Below are 22,865 nucleotides of genomic sequence, written 5' to 3' on the forward strand. Positions count from 1 at the left end.
ACATCGCGGCAAAACAAGAAGGCGGTCTTGGGAAAAGAGGGTGACAAAGAAGGGAGTTGCAAACATAGGGTCTATGATTCAGTTATTCTTTACTATCCCCATGAGAAGGACTGTCACGAGGAAGGTATACATTTCACTAATTGTGGTTGTCACCGATTTAGCGAGTCCCCCCCCCCCCCCACCACACTCCTGGCGCTCTCTTCTACAGCAGCTCCAAGGCATAGCGATTGGTCTCTTCTATGTCTCCCACCAGCTCCTCTGTCAGAAACAACTTGAAGCACTCTGCCTCAGATGGAAATGGCAAGGGGCATTGCACTCCATACTGGGACTGATCAAAGCAAACTGCAGGGCCAGGAGGGGTGAAATGGCTGGTGGCCTTCCATCTACCATAGAACTCCTGTACTTCATCCATTGTCAGTCTGCCTCCATCACCACCAGAATGTCAAAGGGACCTGGGACTTCGTCAGTGGACAAGGGGTCCTCAGATTCAGGGTTCTCAATGGCTACAAGGTTAGGGGGCAGCTCTTCACTGTCACTGTCAGAATCTGATTCCTGACATTCACTCCGACTCATTGTCAGAAGTTTTAGAAATCTCCAGAATTTCCGTATTTGTGAGTTGTCTCCTTTTGGAAGACATTGCTAATGCTACAGCTTAGCTCACTAGCTACATACATAAACAACAACACTGAATGGCTCAGAGTGAGAGGTTACGTGATTGACTGCTGACACGTGCCACTTGTATCAATAAATCACTATCAGACATTTTTTTGTGTGGCAATTATTTATATATTTACTGTTTTATTCACGTTTTCAAGTTCCAGTGACAAATCATGCATTCCAATTCTTGCATAGATTGTAATGGGCACATATTATGTGCTAATTACAGCTGTGCGTGGAGCCATGTTTGTTGACATACAACACATTCTGGATTTCACGTAATCGTTTGTCGGACCAGAGATGTTGTGACAAAATGAGGTGAGTAAGGGTTCACTCATTTTTTGAGGACTTCCGGAAGTGAATGGTGGGATGTCAATGATGGTAGACGACACACCCTCTTCTACATGCATATTATGAACAGAGCAAAGTCATCTTGGTTTCTGTGAGAAGAAAAGCATGGCAGCGCACAGAAACTACCGATCGGATAACTTTAGATTTTTTATGCAATTATTTTGATCAATGGTGAGCTCACCCGTGATGTTTAATTATAAATAGTAATTGCTATTAGCTAATTCATATTGTAGTTTATGTCAGCCAAGAGTTATAAAAATATGACTGCTTGTGTTACATCAATCTTTCCTATAGCGTTAGGACAAATGTAGCCTACATTTTTCCAGTTTGGATGATTGTGTTATGCTATAGATACTTCTGTTAATGTCTGAACATTGCATGCAAAGTAAACTGCTCACATTCTGGACATAACTTTGTAAGGACTGTGTTTTGTGGAAAATGTTTCTGAGAAAATAGTGACCAGCTCAAATGCTGATTGTTGCATCATTCGAAGCTGGCGTTTTAAATAAGCATTCGAAATAAGCGTTCTAATTACAACGGTTTCATCGTAAAGTACAGGGACCACTGTAGAATGATCACACCCGTATGTTGGAACGTGTGAAAAGGTTAAAGAGCATATTGAAGTTAGAAGCAATAGCCTACAACTATTTTAGCACCATTTCACGCTGCTTTAAGACTGGTCTTGATAAATTAATGAGATTTTATTTTCACTGAATCTCCGTTAGGGTATTGGTTAGACTAAAATGGTGTAGAAATATTATGCTCTTATTTAACTAGGAAGTCAGTTAAGAACAAGTTCTTATTTACAAGAATACAAGACTCCTTCCTTCCCATCGGGGAACTGAACCCCAGTCTCACACTTGCCCCCACAACACAGGGATTCTTTAGCTAAATAGTCCACTGCGTAGTCTGCCACACTATGGGAGACTTGATGTAGCTGGAGCAGCTTAAGAGCAGCCTCTCGCACCGGACAACTGAAAATCAAACACCTTCCGTACTTCCACTACTAACTCCTCAGGCAGATGGCGGACTGTTGAGAGGTTAACGTTATGAGGTACTCTATCCTTGAGCGGTCTAAGGGAAACGAAGAAGAATTGGTCATTTAGGTAATTTATCTGTGTGCATTTGACAATTGTGATGGCTTTAACACCAGCCAGAAACAGAGCACATAGTCTTTCTCGCTCATCTTTATCAATGGTGTCAATAATTTTGGATCTGACTGTTGAAGAGCAACTTCAAATTGCTCCATAGACATTAGCCAACAGCCTATATCAGAATATTGCTTGTGAAACTTCTCACTGCTACTATCTGACTGCCAGAGGAGGAACATTCAAATGGCAGTGCCAAAGACAATAATTTATAAGTGTCTGTTATCATGCCAGCTCTGATTATGACCTTTCCCAGGTGGCCTATCTACTCTGAATGGAGATAGTCAGTTATCAACTTTTATGTAAAAAAAATATATATTGTAATTATTTCCCCAACCTTTCGGATACAAAGTTTTCTTTAATTATCATATTTGACATTTTATGCAAGCTCTGCCATTCACTATGAACCTGTTTTGGGTGTACTGTAGATTAATTTCCTGAAAATGAACACCTAACATTTTGAAGTGTGGCCTATGGCTCCTGGAAAAAGTGTACCTATTTCTATAAAATCATATCTAATATATGGGAAACCCCTTGCTTTACATTTAAGACAGATGCATAAACAAAGCATTTTTGTTTTTTGCAATAGCTCAAAGCAATAAATATGCTTATGCAGAAATGGGTCAGTAGCATTTCAGAATGTACCCTGACTTCAACATTATTTTCATAAAAAATGGTGACCTACTTACTTCTGACAGAGATTAAACATTGTGGTTGCAGGTGTAGAGGTCAAGTTGAAGCATTGTTCTATAACTCATTCTGCCTTCCCTTGAGCGGTTATTTTCCTCAACCCAATTTAATCAAAGGATAAATATTATTTAATCCATCTCTTCCTGGGGAAATACCTGCCCAATATTCCCCTGTGCCTTTCAGATTGCAGCATAATAATAAAAAATCCCTATAATTGCTGTCCAAAACAATGCAAAACATAAAAAGTCCAAAAGCAGAATAGAGTGTAGGGGCTTTGCTTTAACAAAGTGGGTGGGGTTATATCAATGCCTAAGGACTACTTGGCCTGATGACTCCTTGCTGTCCCCAGTCCACCTGGTCGTGCTACTGCTCCAGTTTCAACTGTTCTGCCTGTGGCTATGGAACCCTGATCTGTTCACAGGACGTGCTACCTTGTCCCGGACCGGCTGTTTTCGACTCTCTCTGTCTCTAACTCTGAATGCTTGGCTATGAAGAGCCAACTAACATTTACTCCTGAGGTGCTGACTTGTTGCACCCTCTACAACCACTGTGATTATTATTATTATTATTTTTTGACCCTGCTGGTCATCTATGAACGTTTGAACATCTTGGCCATGTAATGTTATAATCTCAACACGGCACAGCCAGAAGGGGACTGGCCACCCCTCAGAGCCTGGTTCCTCTCTAGGTTTCTTCCTAGGTTCCTACCTTTCTAGGGAGGTTTTCCTAGCTACCGTGCCTCTATATTGCTTGCTGTTTTTTGTTTTAGGCTGGGTTTCTGTATAGCATGGGCTGATGTAAAAAGGGCTTTATAAATACATTTGATTGATTAGTAGCGTTGGGGTTAACCTCTTTATCCTACCCCCTCCTTTTTCGAACATTCTGTTAAAAATCGCGCAACATTTCAGCGTTCTGCTACTCATGCCAGGAATATAGTATATGCATATGATTAGTATGTGTGGATAGAAAACACTCTGAAGTTTCTAAAACTGGTTAAATCACGGCTGTGACTATAACAGAGCGTGTGTTTCATCGAAAAGCGCAAGAAAAACTGGTCACTGAAATCTGAAAAAAGTATCCATGCGCCCCTTTCATGGATTATTTAAAGGAAACCAAATGTAATATGGAGACGGATGCAATTCCTACAGCTTCGTCATTTTCATTGACAAAAATCCTTTGAGACATTACCAATAGATCCGTGATTCCATCCAGCCTACCTCAATCGATTTTGGAAGATTGAAAAATGGACACTGTTTTCTTTTGTAGCTGCTATTGAATACAGATCGCCCAGTGATCAATTTGATCGCTTATTAACGTTTACAAATACCTAAAGTTGGGTTATAAAAGTAGGTTGAAGTGTTTTGTCAAAGAATATAGGCAACTTATATAATTTTTAAACATGACGTTGCGTGTTGGAAGAGAGCTTTTTTCGTGATGCAGACAGGCTATACAAATGGATATTTTGGGCATTCATGGACGGATTTAAATCGGGAAAAAGACCAATTTGTGATGTTTATGGGACATATAGGAGTGCCAACAAAGAATATCATCAAAGGTAATGAATGTTTTATATTTTATTTCTGCGTTTTTGTGTAGCGCCGGCTACGCTAATTATTTTGTTTACGTCGCCTTCAGGCATTTTGGGGTGTTGCATGCTATCAGATAATAGCTTCTCATGCTTTCGCCGAAAAGCATTTTAAAAATCTGACTTGTTGGCTAGATTCACAACGAGTGTAGCTTTAATTCAATACCCTGCATGTATATTTTAATGAACGTTGGAGTTTTAACGAGTACATTTAGCATTTAGCGTAGCGCATTTGCATTTCCAGGTGCCTACTTGAGACGTCTGCGTCTCAAGTAGGAGCAAGAATTAAGGTATGCAGAAAAAAAACCATTACCTGATAACTTGTTGTTTGATAGGTTGACCTTTACATGTATAAAAGGCCCTAGGCAGATCATAGCGACAAAACTTGACTCCCCAATTCATTAATTTTCCCGTTTGTTCACTTAAAATGGCTCTTTGCTTGTACCTGTTTGTTCAGCAGCGATTGAGTCATTGAAATGCAACTGGCTTGTGCGGAAACAGAGATACATCAACTATTTTACCAGGAAGAGCCTTCTAAAAATCCAATCAATAGTACATCCTTCTGTTTTGAGTTCAGACCTGAGATCCATTGCCAGGTCACAAATGGCTTAGTTTAAATTAGATTAAAAAATCTGGACCTGGGATACCCTGCAAAAGGATAAGAGAGTACAAGAGAAGCAAATGTAATGCAGCAAACAGTTATTCATTAGGCAGCATTGTCCCCATCTTCTTTTTTTTGTACCACTCAATTACCCAGGGTTTCCATGGTCACCACAATCAGCACTACTGAAATAGCCAGTGTTACCTGAGTTTGCACTATCAACCAGGCCCACTGTCTGTCGCTGAAATACCCATGATTATCCCAGCCATTGTATCCATTAGTGCTAATATAGCAATGGTTTAACATTGTCCCCGTGGCCAGTTTCTGCAGTGTCATCATCCTCTCTGCACTGCAGTGCTCATTTATAAACTCCAGACAATCCAGATTTCCAGCATCAGAGCTAATTTATCACCTCTTCACTAGTACTCTACACGGAGCAGGGGATAGTAGGGCATAGCAGAGGTCTGACTGACTTCCAAATAGAGTGTCAGCCTAAAAAATAGAAAACACAAAGCTTTAACCCTAAAAGCACCAACATACACTGAGTGTACAAAACATTAGAAGCACCTCCTTTTGTCCTCAGAACAGCCTCAATTCGTCAGAGCATGGACTCTACAAGGTTTCGAAAGCATTCCACAGGGATGCTGGCCCATGCTGACGCCAATACTTCCCACAGTTGTGTCAAGTTGGCTGGATGTCCTTTGGGAGGTGGACCATTCTTGATACACAGGGGAAACTGCAGAGTGTGAAAAACCCAGTAGCGTTGCAGCTCTTGACACACTCAAACCGGTGCCCCTGGAATCTACTACCATAACCCTTTCAAAGGCACTTCAATATTTTGTCTTGCCCATTCACCCTCTGAATGGCATATACACAATCAATGTCTCAATTAACGAAATTATGATTTTCATCTCATCCCCTTCATCTACACACATTGAAGTGGATTTAACAGGTGATACCAATAAGGAATGATAGGATTCACCTGTTCAGCCTGTGTCATATTCCTATTATTTTGTACACTCAGTATATTTTGACCCCTAAAAGCACCAACGAGGGTAATGGAATTGATAAAAATAAACAATAAACTTTTATTAACCTTTTGTAGCAAGTCACCTCTCACTAAAAACCAAAATGCGCAGCACACAAGTGGGACCGATTTTTCGTACATAAAAAAAGTAATACATGGATTTAAATTCCCCAAAATAAGCATATCCTTTTTTTTAAAATAACACATTCATAGTCAAATCTTCTGTCACCAAGAAGTGCTTGGAGAGACTAGTCAAGGATAAAATCACCTCCACCTTACTTGTCACCCTAGACCCACTTCAATTTGCTTACTGCCCCAATAGGTCCACAGATGATGCAACCGCCATCACACTGAACACTGCCCTATCCCATCTGGACAAGAGGAATACCTATGTAAGAATGCTGTTCATTGACCATAGCTCAGCATTCAACACCAAAGTACCCTCCAAGCTCATCATTAAGCTTGAGGCCCTGGGTCTCAACCCGACCCTGTGCAACTGGGTCCTGTACTTCCTGACGGGCCGCCCCCAGGTGGTGAAGGTAGGAAACAACATCTCCACTTCGCTGATCCTCAACATTGCGGCACCACAATGGTACGTGCTCAGCCCCCTCCTGTACTCCATGTTCACCCATGACTGTGTGGACATGCATGCCTGCAATTCAATCATCAAGTTTGCAGACGACACAACAGTAGTGGGACTTCAAGTAACAGCAGAGGTAGCACCCCTCTATCCACATCGACAGGACAGCAGTGGAGAAGGTGGAACGTTTTAAGTTCCTTGGCGTACACATCACAGACAAACTGAAATAGCCCACCCACACAGACAGTGTGGTGAAGAAGGCGCAACAGTGCCTCATCAATGTCAGTAGGCTGAAGAAATTTGTCTTGTCAAATTTCACAATCAAGAGCATCCTGTTGGGCTGTATCACCACCTGGTACGCCAACTGCACCGCCCTCAACCGCAAGGCTCTCCAAAGGGTAGTGAGGTCTGCGCAACGCATCACCAGGTGTAAACTACCTTCCCTCCAGGACACCTACAGCACCCAATGTCACAGGAAGGCCAAAAAGATTATCAAAACAACAACCACCCGAGCTACTGCCTGTTCACTCCGCTATCATCCCGAAGGCGAGGTCAGTACAGGTGCTTCAGAGCGACTGAACAATAGCTTCTACCTCAAGGCCATCAGACTGTAAAACAGCCATCACTAACATAGAGAGGCTGCTGCCAACATACAGACTCAAATCTCTGGCCACTTTAATAATGTTTACATATCCTACATTACTCTACGTTATCCGTATTTGGCTAGCTAGCAAGCAAGGGATAAGAATGATGTCAGCAAGTATGGCAATGGAACATTTAGAATGAATGACTGGCTTGCGTCCATAGATACAGAACAAAAAGACTGAACGACTGAGTCTTGTCTCTAGTAACCAAAGCGATAGAATTAACAAATTCATCAAAATAACATTTTTATAAAAATATAATTTTTAATAAATCATTATTTGAAAATGTTGTTAACCCGTTGTATAAAAGTGATAATGCCCTCGAAGCCGGAGTTTGGAGAATATATTGGCACTGTTGGCCGGCCCTCGACACCATTCTGTTAACTTCTGGCCAATCTTTGGACACTGTGGTATCCTCCAGACGAGCTTCAGTGCCATACAACTCTCCTTCCGTGGCCTCCAACTGCTCTTAAAAACAAGTAAAACTAAATGCATGCTCTTCAACCAATCGCTGCCCGCACCTGCGCGCCCGTCCAGCATCACTACTCTGGACGGTTCTGACTTAGAATATGTCGACAACTCCTAGATGTCTGGCTAGACTGTAAACTGTCCTTCCAGACTCACATAAAGCATGTCCAATCCAAAATTAAACGTAGAATTGGCTTCCTATTTCACAACAAGCATCCACAACAAGCATCCTTCCTTCACTGTCCTTCACTGCTGCCAAACATACCCTCGTAAAACTGACCATCCTACTGATCCTCGACTTTGGCGATGTCATCTACAAAATAGCCTCCAACACTCTACTCAATAAATTGGATGCAATCTATCACAGTGCCATCCGTTTTGTCACCAAAGCCCCTTATACTACCCACCACTGCGACCTACCGCTCTTGTTGGCTGGCCCTCGCTTCATTTTCGTCACCAAACCAACTGGCTCCAGGTCATCTACAAGTCTTTGCTAGGTAAATCACCACCTTATCTCAGCTCACTGGTCACCATAGCAGCACCCACCCGTAGCACGCGCTCCAGCAGGCTCCTCTGAACAAAAGTATCCTGACGAGTGAACAAATGTTCTAATGTTCTTGCTGTTATTCTGGCTGCACTTTTTGACGTGACTGTAAGTTATCCATAGTTCTCTGCAGTTCTCTGCTGCCAATGACTGGAACTAACTGCAAAAATCACTGAAGCTGGAGACTCATATCTCCCTCACTAGCTTTAAGCACCAGCTGTCAGAGCAGCTCACAGATCACTGCACCTGTACATAGCCCATCTGTAAATAGCCCATCCAACTACCTCATCCCAATACTGCATTTATTTATTTATTTATCTTGCACATTCATATTCTGCACATCTATTCACTCCAGCGTTTAATTGGTATATTGTAATTACTTTGCCACCATGACCTATTTATTGCCTTACCTCCCTTATCTTACCTCATTTGCACACACTGTATATATATATACCTTTCGACTGTATTATTGACTGTATGTTTGTTTACTCAATGTGTAACTCTGTGTTGTTGTCGAACTGCTTTGCTTTATCTTGGCCAGGTCGCAGTTGTAAATGAGAACTTGTTCTCAACTAGCATACCTGGTTAAATACAGGTGAAATTAAATAAAATAAATAAATAAAAATCTTGAGCCTAACAATTCCCGTGCCAATATATCCTCCAAACACTGGCTTCAAAGGCATTATCAATGAATTAGTCTTAAATGTCTCATAATGTGCTTAACATTGTGATTAACTACACATACTGACATGCATTTTGTATGCTGTGACATACTGTGTTGGGAATGCCACAAGGTGTTGCTGTCCCTCTCTCATCTTCACCATCTAACACCTCACTCCACTGTCCATCCCCAAACCTAGAGACATTCTAAGGGTCTTAAACTTTGGCTCCTAGCTGTAACCTCACTTTCCCCAAGAAATGTTGACATTCCCAACTATCCAATCAGATGTAGTAATCTTATCTGCCCCCTCCCCCCCTCCTCCCTCCTGCTTGGGCAGGGGTAGGGTACATTTGCGCCTAGACACTGATCTTGGTTCAGATTTGCTTTTCCCACAGTAATGGTTAAGGTTACGATTAAGGGAGGGGGACCTGATTTTAGATCTGTACCTAGGGCAAACTTCATCCTGGAGTGCCTCACAGTGACTCATTGGTTTTACTCCAAGTTAACATTTGTGATGGTTAGCGTGGACAGAAAACCACCTCATTCACATATGTGTTCTGGCAATAAAGTTCCCTTTATGAGAACTGCTCTCCTCTCAAAAATGAGACTGTTTTAAATAAGTTTGAAATGCATTGTTTTCAACAAAATCATGCAGCCAGCCACTGAGAAATTTAACCAATCTCAAACACATATACACAAAGATGCAAGGGCTGACAGTCCATTCGATTGACATGATATTTAAATAGTCTATAGAAGCATAGTACATCTACATATACTCAAATGAGAACAAAAAAACTGAAATGGACAATGTTGGATTTGGACTGACAAGATGTAATAGCGTTGTCGGCTACTGAAGTGGTATTCATCTAGAATCATTGTGTAGATTTTAGCTGTAATATTTTTTAATTACTGTTGAAATCATGAAAGTCCCACATTGAGCAGATTAACTTTGCAGTGTGTTCGGTTTCACAGCAGCATGCAATTTACTGTACCCCTGTCAGACTAGACCGGATGGATGGCCTTGACAACTTGGTCCAAACTGAAGTTGGGGGATTAGGACAACTTTTTTAGAGCCCTTGGGGTCTTTGAAGGTGTTGGCTCTCGGTACCGTTTGTCAGCTGTTGAAGTTGTTGGTTCGAAACTGGAACTTGTTTTCTTCTGCTTCTTGACATCTTTTAAAAATGGTGAAATCCTGTTCTACTCTACCAACCAAGCAATGGCACTTGATGTAAATTCTGATTGATGGTTCTGGAACTTGAGACAATGTTAATCTTAATTATATTAGTAATTCATAAAAACTAATTAATTTGCTGCATTTGTTGGATGTTCGCTAAGGTGCCTTTTATGCGCATATTGTCATGAAAGACGGCAAGAATCATGTACATACACTCTAACTAGTTAGTTACACTGATCTGTTTGCTTGTCAACTGCTGCTAGCAGTGATGTTGTTAACATACATAGAACAGACGCATGTACAGAAACGGTGCTCTGGAACTTCATCATATAGTTTGTTGGTCTGGTTGAAGGTTGATCAAATCGCATGCAAAATAATTTTGCTCATCGCCCATTGCAATGCCCCTAGTTCAAACAGTTTGAATCACAGCACTGCCAGACTGTATCCGTGCAGCGAACCATATATGGAATTATGAGATCAGGGGGCTTTGCGAGGCTAGCTACAGGTACTAGCAGAAGGAGAATAAGAAGTATGTAAGATTTCTAAAGTTGTTATTGCATTCAGCAAGCACATCTAAAAATAAGTATATTGGATGATTATTATTAATTTGAATTATATTAGTATGTGCACCACGTGAAAAAAAGGTTAGATGATATAACAAGGAGACCCAAGTATACCCAGAGTTAATAATACCAGAATTGGGACTTGAGCAATGTGTAGCCATGCAGTGTTGTTTATAATTTTGTGACAAGAGAAGAAGTAAACATATGTGACAGCCCACAAATCAGGTTTCCACACAATGTTTGTCCATCTGGAACAAAAACCTTCATTAGCGGTTTAACATAGTCATTAGCTTCAGATAAAACCCAACATCCACTCCTCTTATAGAACACAACAGCTACAGACATCCCCATCCTTTCAACTACAGCTTGGTGTAGATTAATGAACAAGTTATTTATAGAAGTTTGATATTTAATCAGAACAGCAATGATTTAAAGCTGGTTTGTTTTCTAAGAACTGGGTGTGCATTGGATTTCACAAGTCCATGTCCTTGGTTGGCCTGCATTTCCCTTCCTATTAGTTTAACTTGGAACTTTATTTTGGTAGATTTGACTCAGTTTAGCTCTCATCCACCATGTCCTTTCAATGCCAAATCTTCATATTCTGCTAAGTGGAAAATAACTCAATAGTGAACTGTCTCTGGAACGAAGTCAGCACTTAGCACAAAAATCAACATTATTTTGTTGCCAAACTGTGACAGGAGATGTTCATCATATTAGTGTGTTTTTCCAAGTAGATTAGTAATGCATTAATCGTGTTAGCTGATGAAGAGGAACATGGTGGAAAGAGAGGCTACAGCCAACAACAGGAACAAAACAAACATGTAGCCTTTAGCGCAAGTTCTCTAACAGTATATTTTGTTTTTAATGCAAAGCATGTTTTGAAGTTATATTGAGAGCATTCTGTACTTTTGATGCTGGCCTAAAACATTGACAATGGCACTCTGCTATATTATTTGTCTTTCCCTGTGGTTAGATGTACCTCCTTTCGTCCTTACAACGTTTAATAATTTCCCAGTAATGTATCCAGTAAAAGAGAAACAATAGACTGTTGAAATCAGAAGTATAATGCAGGTGTTATACATAAAATATGCAGATTGGATTAGTAATTAGACAGTAACATTTACATGTATTTCATAACCAGTTATAATAAACCAGTGGGGAACTATTAGTACCTTCTACAAATTCAGAGAAGGCCTAAGGATTTATAAAATGATTACACATTTGAAATTAAAATGTCGTTTTAATTTCTATTTAATCTTTTATATCATTTAAATGATATTCTGATTCCATCTAATTAGGATATTACTTTGGTGGTCTCTGGGAAGAAAAATCGAGCTAGTTAAAGTTAGCCATTGGCTAAGCCCTCAGAAATTACACAGAAGACATCTGCTATTCAACTGTATTAGAGCAGAGTTTCGGAGTGACAGAGAAATCAACTAATCCTATCGGTATTCGGCCATGATTTCCTACAAGTTTAGATAGCTGGCTAGACTAACTTCCCAGTCAAAAAAAATGTTAGCTGACATGGCTAATTGAGTGACTGTCAGTGCATTCAAAAAGTATTCAAACCCCTTGAAATATTCCAGATATTTTTATGTTACAGCCTTATTCGAAAATGTATCAAATTAATATTTTCCCTTCGTAGCTTGTGCCATGAAAAGGCACGGGCTACGAAGCCCAAAACAAATTTGTATACAAAAACACAGGGTACGTCCCAAACAAAAGAGCGAGTAAAACCACTAATAAATAGATGGCACGAGACCCGTAACAACAATTGCAAAATACTACACAGGACGAGACCCGTAATAGTGAGTACATAATACATGCAGCACAAAAGCCGAAACAATAAAGCACAGGTACTCACAACACCAACGGACATGGGAACAATTACCGACAAGACAATGGTGAACAGAGGAACCATATATATACAATTACTAATCAGGGGGAATGGGAACCAGATGTGCATAATGAAAGAGTTCAATGACTCCTAGAGGTCGGTAACGTTGACCTCCGGAACTGGTGCACGGAATGAGCAACAGTACCGTGAGGGTCCGTGACAGAAATGCTTACTTACAAGCTCTTAACCAACAGTGCAGTTCAATAAAGAGTTAAGCAAATATTTACCAAACAAACTAAAGTAAAAAATACTCAAAAAAAGTAATACAATAAAATAACAACGCTATATACAGTGGGTACCAAGACTGAATCAATGTGCGGGGGTACAGGTTAGTCGAGGTAATTTGTACATGTACAGTGCCTTGCGAAAGTATTCGGCCCCCTTGAACTTTGCGACCTTTTGCCACATTTCAGGCTTCAAACATAAAGATATAAAACTGTATTTTTTTGTGAAGAATCAACAACAAGTGGGACACAATCATGAACGACATTTATTGGATATTTCAAACTTTTTTAACAAATCAAAAACTGAAAAATTGGGCCTGCAAAATTATTCAGCCCCTTTACTTTCAGTGCAGCAAACTCTCTCCAGAAGTTCAGTGAGGATATCTGAATGATCCAATGTTGACCTAAATGACCAATGATGATAAATACAATCCACCTGTGTGTAATCAAGTGTCCGTATAAATGCACCTGCACTGTGATAGTCTCAGAGGTCCGTTAAAAGCGCATAGAGCATCATGAAGAACAAGGAACACACCAGGCAGGTCCGAGATACTGTTGTGAAGAAGTTTAAAGCTGGATTTGGATACAAAAAGATTTCCCAAGCTTTAAACATCCCAAGGAGCACTGTGCAAGCGATAATATTGAAATGGAAGGAGTATCAGACCACTGCTAATCTACCAAGACCTGGCTGTCCCTCTAAACTTTCAGCTCATACAAGGGGAAGACTGATCAGAGATGCAGCCAAGAGGCCCATGATCACTCTGGATGAACTGCAGAGATCTACAGCTGAGGTGGGAGACTCTGTCCATAGGACAACAATCAGTCGTATATTGCACAAATCTGGCCTTTATGGAAGAGTGGCAAGAAGAAAGCCATTTCTTAAAGATATCCATAAAAAGCGTCGTTTAAAGTTTGCCACAAGCCACCTGGGAGACACACCAAACATGTGGAAGAAGGTGCTCTGGTCAGATGAAACCAAAATTGAACTTTTTGGCAACAATGCAAAACGTTATGTTTGGCGTAAAAGCAACACAGCTGAAAACACCATCCCCACTGTCAAACATGGTGGTGGCAGCATCATGGTTTGGGCCTGCTTTTCTTCAGCAGGGACAGGGAATATGGTTAAAATTGATGGGAAGATGGATGGAGCCAAATACAGGACCATTCTGGAAGAAAACCTGATGGAGTCTGCAAAAGACCTGAGACTGGGACGGAGATTTGTCTTCCAAAAAGACAATGATCAAAAACATAAAGCAAAATCTACAATGGAATGGTTCAAAAATAAACATATCCAGGTGTTAGAATGGCCAAGTCAAAGTCCAGACCCGAATCCAATCGAGAATCTGTGGAAAGAACTGAAAACTGCTGTTCACAAATGCTCTCCATCCAACCTCACTGAGCTCAAGCTGTTTTGCAAGGAGGAATGGGAAAACATTTCAGTCTCTCGATGTGCAAAACTGATAGAGACATACCCCAAGCGACTTACAGCTGTAATCGCAGCAAAAGGTGGCGCTACAAAGTATTAACTTAAGGGGGCTGAATAATTTTGCACCTCCAATTTTTCAGTTTTTGATTTGTTAAAAAAGTTTGAAATATCCAATAAATGTCGTTCCACTTCATGATTGTGTCCCACTTGTTGTTGATTCTTCACAAAAAAATACAGTTTTATATCTTTATGTTTGAAGCCTGAAATGCGGCAAAAGGTCGCAAAGTTCAAGGGGGCCGAATACTTTCGCAAGGCACTATAGGTAGGGTTGAAATGACTATGCATTGATAATAAACAGCGAGTAGCAGCAGTGTGCAAAACAAATGGAGGGAGGGGGTGTCAATGTAAATATTCCGGTGGCCATTTGATTAATTATTCCATCACTCTTATGGCTTGGGGGTAGAAGCGATTAAGGAGCCTTTTGGTCCTAGACTTCGCGCTCCGGTAATGCTTGCCATGCGGTAGCAGAGAGAACATTTGTACTGTTCTCTCCCCTGTAGCGCCTTACGATCCGATGCCAAGCAGTTGCCATACCAGGCGATGATGCAACCGGTCAGGATGCTCTTGATGGTGCAGCTGTAGAACGTTTTGAGGATATGGGGACCGATGCCAAACCTTTTGAGTCTCCTGAGGGGGAAAGGTGTTGTTGTGCCCTCTTCACGGCTGTCTTGGTGTGTTTGGACCATGATAGTTTGTTGATGATGTGGACACCAAGGAACTTGAAACTCTCGACCTGCTCCACTACAGCCCCGTCAATGTTAATGGGGGCCTGGACAGCCCCCCTTTTCCTGTAGTCCATGATCAGCTCATTTGTCTTGCTCACATTGAGGGAGAGGTTGTTGTCCTGCCACCACACTGCCAGGTGTCTGACCTTCTCCCTATAGGCTGTCTCATTGTTGTCGGTGATCAGCAAATGTAATGATGGTGTTGGAGTCGTGTTTGGCTGTGCAGTCATGGGTGAACAGGGAGTTCAGGAAGGGACAAAGCACACACCCCTGAGGGGCCCCAGTTTTGACGATCAGAGTGGCAGACGTGTTGTTGCCTAACCTTACCAAATGGGGGCAGCCTGTCAGGAAGTCCATGATCCAGTTGCAGAGCGAGGTGTTTATTCCCAGGGTCCATACCTTAGTGATGAGCTTCATTGGCATTATGGTGTTGAACACTGAGCTGTAGTTAATTAACAGCATTCTCACATAGGTGTTCCTTTTGTCCAGGAGGGAAAGGGCAGTGTGGAGTGCAATTGAGATTTTGTCATCTGTGGATCTGTTGGGGAGGAATGTGAATTGGAGTGGGTTTAGGGTTTCCAGAATGATGCTGTTGATGAGAGCCATGACCAGCCTTTCAAAGCACTTCATGGCAACTGACGTGAGTGCTACGGAGGGTAATCATTTAGGCAGTTTACCTTCGCTTCCTTGGGCACAGGGACTATGGTGCTCTGCTTGAAACATGTAGGTATTATAGACTCGGTCAGGGAGAGGTTGAAAATGTAAGTAAAAACTCTTGCCAGTTGGTCCGCGCATGCTTTGAGTACACGTCCTGGTAATCCTTCTGGCCCCGTGGTTTTGTGAATGTTGACCTGTTTAAAGTTCTTGCTCACATTGGCTACCTAGTGCGTTATTACACAGTCGTCCGGAACAGCTTGTGCTTGCCTTGAAGTGAGCATAAAAGGCTTTTAGCTCATCTGGTAGGCTCGCTTCACTGGGCAGCTTGCGGCTGGGTTTCCCATTTCTAGTCTATCATAGTTTTCAAGCCCTGCCACATCTGCCGAGCATCAGAGACGGTGTAGTCTTAATCCTGTAATAATGGTTTGTCTGAGGGCATAGCGGATTTCTTATAAGCGTCCGGATTAGTGTCCCGCTCCTTTAAATGGGCAGCTCTAGCTTTTAGCTCGATGCGGATGTTGCCTGTAATCATGGCTTCTGGTTGAGATATGCATGTACGGTCACTATGGGGAAAATGTCGTCGGTGCACTTATTGATGAAGCCGATGACTGTGGTGGTATACTCCTCAATGCTATTGGATGAATATCGGAAAAACTTCCAGTCTGTGCTCGCAAAACAGTCCTGTAGCGTCACCTCACCACTTCCGTATTAAACGAGTCACTGGTACTTCCTATTTAGTTTTTGCTTGTAAGCAAAAAAGTCCTGTAGCATAGCATTTGCATCATCTGACCACTTCTTTATTGAGCGAGTCACTGATACTTCCTGCTTTAGTTTTTGCTTGGAAGCAGATATCAGGAGGATATAATTATGGTCAGATTTGCCAAATGGAGGGCGGAGGATAACTTTGCATGCATCTCTGTGTGTGGAGTAAAGGTGGTATAGAGTTCTTTCCCCTCTAGTTGCACATGTGACATGCTGGTAGAAATGAGGTAAAAAGGATTTAAGTTTGTCTGCATTAAAGTCCACAGCCACTAGGAGTGCCGCTTCTGGATGAACATTTCCTTGTTTACTTATGGCCTTATACAGCTGGTTGAGTGCGGTCTGAGTGCCAGCATCAGTTTGTGTTGGTAAATACAAATTAGAGATAGTATAGATGAGAACTCTCTTGGTAGATAGTGTGGTCTACCTCAGGCGAGCAAAACCTTGAGACTTCTTTAATATTAGTCATTGTACAACAGCTTTTATTGACAAAGACACACACACCCGCCCCTCGTCTTACCAGACGTAGCTTCTCTGTCCTGCCAATGCATGGAAAATCCAGCTCTATATTAAAAATAAGATATTACGTTTTTTTATTACAGTTTTGTCCCGTTGGTAGGATAATCTTTTATTTTCCAATGATTGCACGTTGGCCAGTAGAACGGATTTCAGTGGGGGTTTAGTCAATCACCTATGAATTCTCAGAAGGCAGACCAACCTCCGCCCCCTTTTTTCCCATATTTTCTTCATGAATTTGGGCCGGTGATTTGGGCCCGTTACCGAGAAAGCAGTATATCCTTTGCGTCGGACTCGTTAAAGAAAAAATATTTTTTCCAGTTCGAGGTGAGTAATAGCTGTTCTGATGTCCAGAAGTTATTTTCAGTCATAAGAGACAGTAGCAGCAACATTATGTACAAAATAAGTTACAAAATAAGTTACAAACAACGCAAAAAAAAAAAAAAAAAAAAAAAGCACAGTTGGTTAGGAGCATGTAAAACGGCAGCCATCACCTCCGGAGCCATCATCTCAACCCTAAAATGACAAATCGAAAAACAGGTTTTTAGAAATGTTTGCTGATTTATAGAGAAGTTAAAACAGAATAACTTTATTTACATAAGTATTCAGATCCGTTGCTATGAGACTCAGCTGCATCCTGTTCCCATTTATCATCCTTGAGTTGTTTCTACAGTCCACCTGTGGTAAGTTCAATTGATTGGGCATGATTTGGAAAGGCACATACCTGTCTATATAACTTCCCACAGTTGACCGTGCTTGTCAGAGCAAAAACCAAGCCATGAAGTCAAAGGAATTGTCTGTAGAGCTCAGAGACAGGATTGTGTCGGGGCCCATATCTGGGGAAGGTCTGCAGCATTGAAGGTCCCGAAGAACACAGTCACCTCCATCATTCTTTAATGGAAGAAGTTTGGAAACACAAAGACTCTTCCTAGTGCTGGCCACGCAGGAACAATCAAGGAGAAGGGCCTTGGTCAGGGAGGTGACCAAGAACCCGATGGTCACTCTGGAAGAGCTCCAGAGTTCCTCTGTGGAGATGGGTGAAATTACCAGAAGGACAACCATCTCTGCAGCACTCCATCAATCAGGCCTTAATGGTAGTGGCCGGACAGAACCACTCCTCAGTAAAAGGCACATAACAGCCTGCTTGGTGACTAAACTCTAAACTCAAGACTGAACTCTTTGGCCTGAATGCCAAATGTCATGTCTGGAGGACGGTGGTGGCAGGACACTACTCAGGATCGAGGGGAAAGATGAACGGAGCGAAATACATAGAGATCCTTCATGAATCAAATCAAATCAAATGTATTTATATAGCCCTTCGTACATCAGCTGATATCTCAAAGTGCTGTACAGAAAACCAGCCTAAAACCCCAAACAGCAAGCAATGCAGGTGTTGAAGCACGTTGGCTAGGAAAAACTCCCTAGAAAGGTCAAAACCTAGGAAGAAACCTAGAGAGGAACCAGGCTATGAGGGATGGCCAGTCCTCTTCTGGCTGTGCACGTTGGAGATTTATAACAGAACATGGCACAAGATGTTCAAATGTTCATAAATGACCAGCATGGTCAAATAATAAATCTGGGACATAGCACGTCCGGTAAACAGGTCAGGATTCCATAGCCGCAGGCAGAACAGTTGAAACTGGAGCAGCAGCACGGCCAGGTGGACTGGGGACAGCAAGGAGTCATCATGCCAGGTAGTCCTGAGAAATGGTCCTAGGGCTCTGGTTGTACGAGAGAGAGAAAGAAAGAGAGGAAGAGAGAATTAAAGAGAGCATACTTAAATTCACACAGGACACCGGATATGACAGGAGAAGTACTCCAGATATAACAAACTGATCCTAGCCCCCCGACACAAACTACTGCAGCATAAATACTGGAGGCTGAGACAGGAGGGGTCAGGAGACACTGTGGCCCCATCCAATGATACCCCGGGACAGGGCCAAACAGGAAGGATATAAGATCTCCGCCATTGCACAACCTAAGGGGGGACACCAACCCAGACAGGAAGATCACATCAGTGACTCAACCCACTCAAGTGACGCACCCCTCCTAGGGACAGCATGAAAGAGCACCAGTAAGCCAGTGACTCAGCCCCTGTAATAGGGTTAGAGGCAGAGAATCCCAGTGGAAAGAGGGGAACCGACAAGGCAGAGACAGCAAGGGCGGTTCGTTGCTCCAGAGCCTTTCCGTTCACCTTCACACTCCTGGGCACACTCCCACACTCAAGCCTATGACCCACTGAAGAGTTGAGACCGCGTTTGCATCTCTCACATGTGTAGGCAGACAATTCCAAAAAATGGAGATCTATAGGAGAAAGCCCTGCCTCCAGCTGTTTGCTTAGAAATTCTAGGGACAATTAGGAGGCCTGCGTCTTGTGACCGTAGCGTATGTGTAGCTATGTACGGCATGACCAAATCAGAGAGATAGGTAGTAGCAAGCCCATGTAATGCTTTGTAGGTTTGCATTTAACCTTGAAATCAGCCCTTGCCTTGACAGGAAGCCAGTGTAGGGCGGCAAGCACTGGAGTAATATGATCAAAGTTTTTGGTTCTAGTCAGGATTTTAGCAGCCGTAATTAGCACGAACTGAAGTTCATTTAGTGCTTTATCCGGGTAGCCGGAAAGTAGAGCATTACAGTAGTCTAACCTAGAAGTAACAAAAGTATGGATACATTTTTCTGCATCATTTTTGGACAGAAAGTTTCTGATTTTTGCAATGTTACGTAGATGGAAAAAAGCTGTCCTTGAAACAGTCTGATATGTTCGTCAAAAGAGAGATCAGGGTCCAGAGTAACGCCGAGGTACTTCACAGTTTAATTTGAGACGACTGTACAACCACTAAGATTAATTGCCAGTTTCAACAGAAGATCTCTTTGTTTCTTGGGACCTAGAACAAGCATCTCTGTTTTGTCCGAGTTTAAAAGTAGAAAAAGTAGAAAGTTTGCAGCCATTCACTTCCTTATGTCTGAAACACAGGCTTCTAGCGAGGGCAATTTTGGGGCTTCACCAAGTTTCATTGAAATGTACAGCTTTGTGTCATCTGCATAAAGTTAACATTATGTTTTCCAATGACATCCCCAAGAGGTAAAATATATAGTGAAAACAATAGTGGTCCTAAAATGGAACCTTGAGGAAAATCAACATTTACAGTTGATTTGTCAGAGGACAAACCATTCACAGAGACAAACTGATATCTTTCCGACAGATAAGATCTAAACCAAGATCTATACATTGTTTGTCTTCAGGAAGGCAGTGACAGATTTTGAGAGGAATGGAGGATTCGATATAGGCCGATAGTTTTTAATATTTTCTGGGTCAAGGTTTGGCTTTTTCAAGAGAGGCTTTATTATTGCCATTTTTAGTGAGGTTGGTACACATCCGGTGGATGGAGAGACGTTTATCATGTTCAACATAGGAGGGCCAAGCACAGGAAGCAGCTCTTTCAGTAGTTTAGTTGGAATAGGGTCCAGTATACAGCTTGAAGGTTTAGAGGCCATGATTATTTTCATCATTGTGTCAAGAGATATAGTACTAAAACACTTGAGTGTCTCTCTTGATCCTAGATCCTGGCAGAGTTTGCATACTCAGGACAACTGAGCTTTGATGGAATACGCAGATTTAAAGAGGATTCCGTAGTTTGCTTTCTAATAATCATGATCTTTTCCTCAAAGAAGTTCATGAATTTATTACTGCTGAAATGAAGGCCATCCTCACTTGGGGAATGCCTCGTTTTAGTTAGCTTTGCGACAGTATCAAAAAGAAATTTCGGATTCTTAATTTTCCTCAATTAAGTTGGAAAAATAGGATGATCGAGCAGCAGTAAGAGCTCTTCGATACTGCACAGTACTGTCTTTCTAAGCTAGTCGGAAGGCTTCCAGTTTGGTGTGGCACCATTTTGGTGTGGCACCATTTTTCTTTAAATTTTCTGGAAGCTTGCTTCAGAGCTCGGGTATTTTCTGTATACCAGGGAGCTAGTTTCTTATGAGAAATGTTTTTAGGGGTGGAACTGCATCTAGGGTATTGCGTTCCTCAGTTAGGGGGTTAACTGATTTTTGTCCTCTGACGTCCTTGGGTAGGCAGAGAGAGTCTGGAAGGGCATCATGGAATCTTTGTGTTGTGTGTGAATTTATAGCACGACTGTCATGCCCTGGTCTTAGTATTTTGTGTTTTTGTTATTATTTTGGTCAGGCCAGGGTGTGACATGGGTGATTTATGTGGTGTGTTTTGTCTTGGGGTTTTTGTAGGTTATGGGATTGTGGTATAGTAGAGTTGTCTAGGTAAGTCTATGGTTGCCTAGAGTGGTTCTCAATCAGAGGCAGGTGTTTATCGCTGTCTCTGATTGGGAACCATATTTAGGCAGCCATATTCTTTGAGTGTTTCATGGGTGATTGTTCCTGTCTCCATGTTTGTTTGCACCAGATAGGGCTGGTTAGATTTTTCACGTTACGTTTATTGTTTTGTATTGTATCGTCTTTATTAAAGATGTATGAAGATAACCATGCTGCAATTTGCCCTCCTCTCTTTCGACGGAAGAAAACCGTAACAACGACTTTTGATGCTCCTTGGTTGGGGTCTGAGCAGATTATTTGTTGCAATTGCAAACGTAAAAAAATGGTGGTCCGATAGTCAAGGATTATGAGGAAAAACATTAAGATCCACAACATGTATTCAATGGGACAAAACTATGTCCAGCGTATGACTGTGACAGTGAGTAGGTCCAGAGACATGTTGGACAAAACCCACTGAGTCGATGATGGCTCAGAAAGCCTTTTGCAGTGGGTGTGTGGACTTTTCCATGTGAATATTAAAGTCACCAAAAATGTGAATATTATCTACTATGGCTACAAGATCCGATAGGAATTCAGGGAACTCAATGAGGAACGCTGTATATGGCCTAGGAGGCCTGTAAACAGTAGCTATAAAAAGTGATTGAGTAGGCTGCATAGATTTCATGACTAGAAGCTCAAAAAACGAAAACGTCTTTTTTTTTGTAAATTGAAATTTGCTATCGTAAATGTTAGCAACACCTCCGCCTTTGCGGGATGCACAGGGTGATATGGTCATTACTGTAACCAGGAGGTGAGGCCTCATTTAACACAGTAAATTAATCAGGCTTAAGCCATGTTTCAGTCAGGCCAAACACATCAAGATTATGATCAGTGATTAATTCATTGACTATAATTGCCTTTGAAGTAAGGAATCTAACATTAAGTAGCCCTATTTTGAGATGTGAGGTATCACGATCTCTTTCAATAATGACAGGAATGGAGGAGGTCTTTGTCCTAGTGAGATTGCTAAGGTGAGCACCGCCATGTTTAGTTTTGCCCAACTCAGGTCGAGGCACAGACAAGGTCTCAATGGGGATAGCTGAGCTGACTACACTGACTGTGCTAGTGGCAGACTCCACTAAGCTGGCAGACTAGCAGGATAGCAGCCTGCTGCCTGGCCTGCACCCTATTTCATTGTGGAGCTAGAGGAGTTAGAGCCCTGTCTATGTTGGTAGATAAGATGGAGTCCGTCACTCCTCAGCAGGCCAGGCTTGGTCCTGTTTGTGGGTGAGTCCCAGAAAGTGGGCCAATTATCTACAAATTCTGTCTTTTGGGATGGGCAGAAAACAGTTTTCAACCAGCGATTGAGTTGTGAGACTGCTGTAGAGCTCATCACTCCCCCTAACTGGGAGGGGGCCAGAGACAATTACTCGATGCCGACACATCTTTCTAGCTGATTTACACGCTGAAGCACTTGGTGACCTCTGACTATTTCATCGTAACATCGTTGGTGCCGACGTGGATAACAATATCTCTATACTCTCTACACTCGCCAATTTTAGCTTTAGCCAGCACCATCTTCAGATTAGCCTGAACGTCGGTAGCCCTGCCCCCTGGTAAACAGTGTATGATCACTGGAAGA

At 42.0% G+C, this 22,865-nt stretch overlaps 1 pseudogene; it reads right to left on the reverse strand.

The window, feature by feature from the left end:
* Positions 1 to 414: 414 nt before the first annotated feature.
* Positions 415 to 22,176, reverse strand: LOC139365781 (uncharacterized; annotated as a pseudogene).
* Positions 22,177 to 22,865: the final 689 nt, after the last annotated feature.

This window comes from Oncorhynchus clarkii, chromosome 14 (genome assembly GCF_045791955.1).
Source record: "Oncorhynchus clarkii lewisi isolate Uvic-CL-2024 chromosome 14, UVic_Ocla_1.0, whole genome shotgun sequence".
Classification (NCBI taxonomy): domain Eukaryota; kingdom Metazoa; phylum Chordata; class Actinopteri; order Salmoniformes; family Salmonidae; genus Oncorhynchus; species Oncorhynchus clarkii.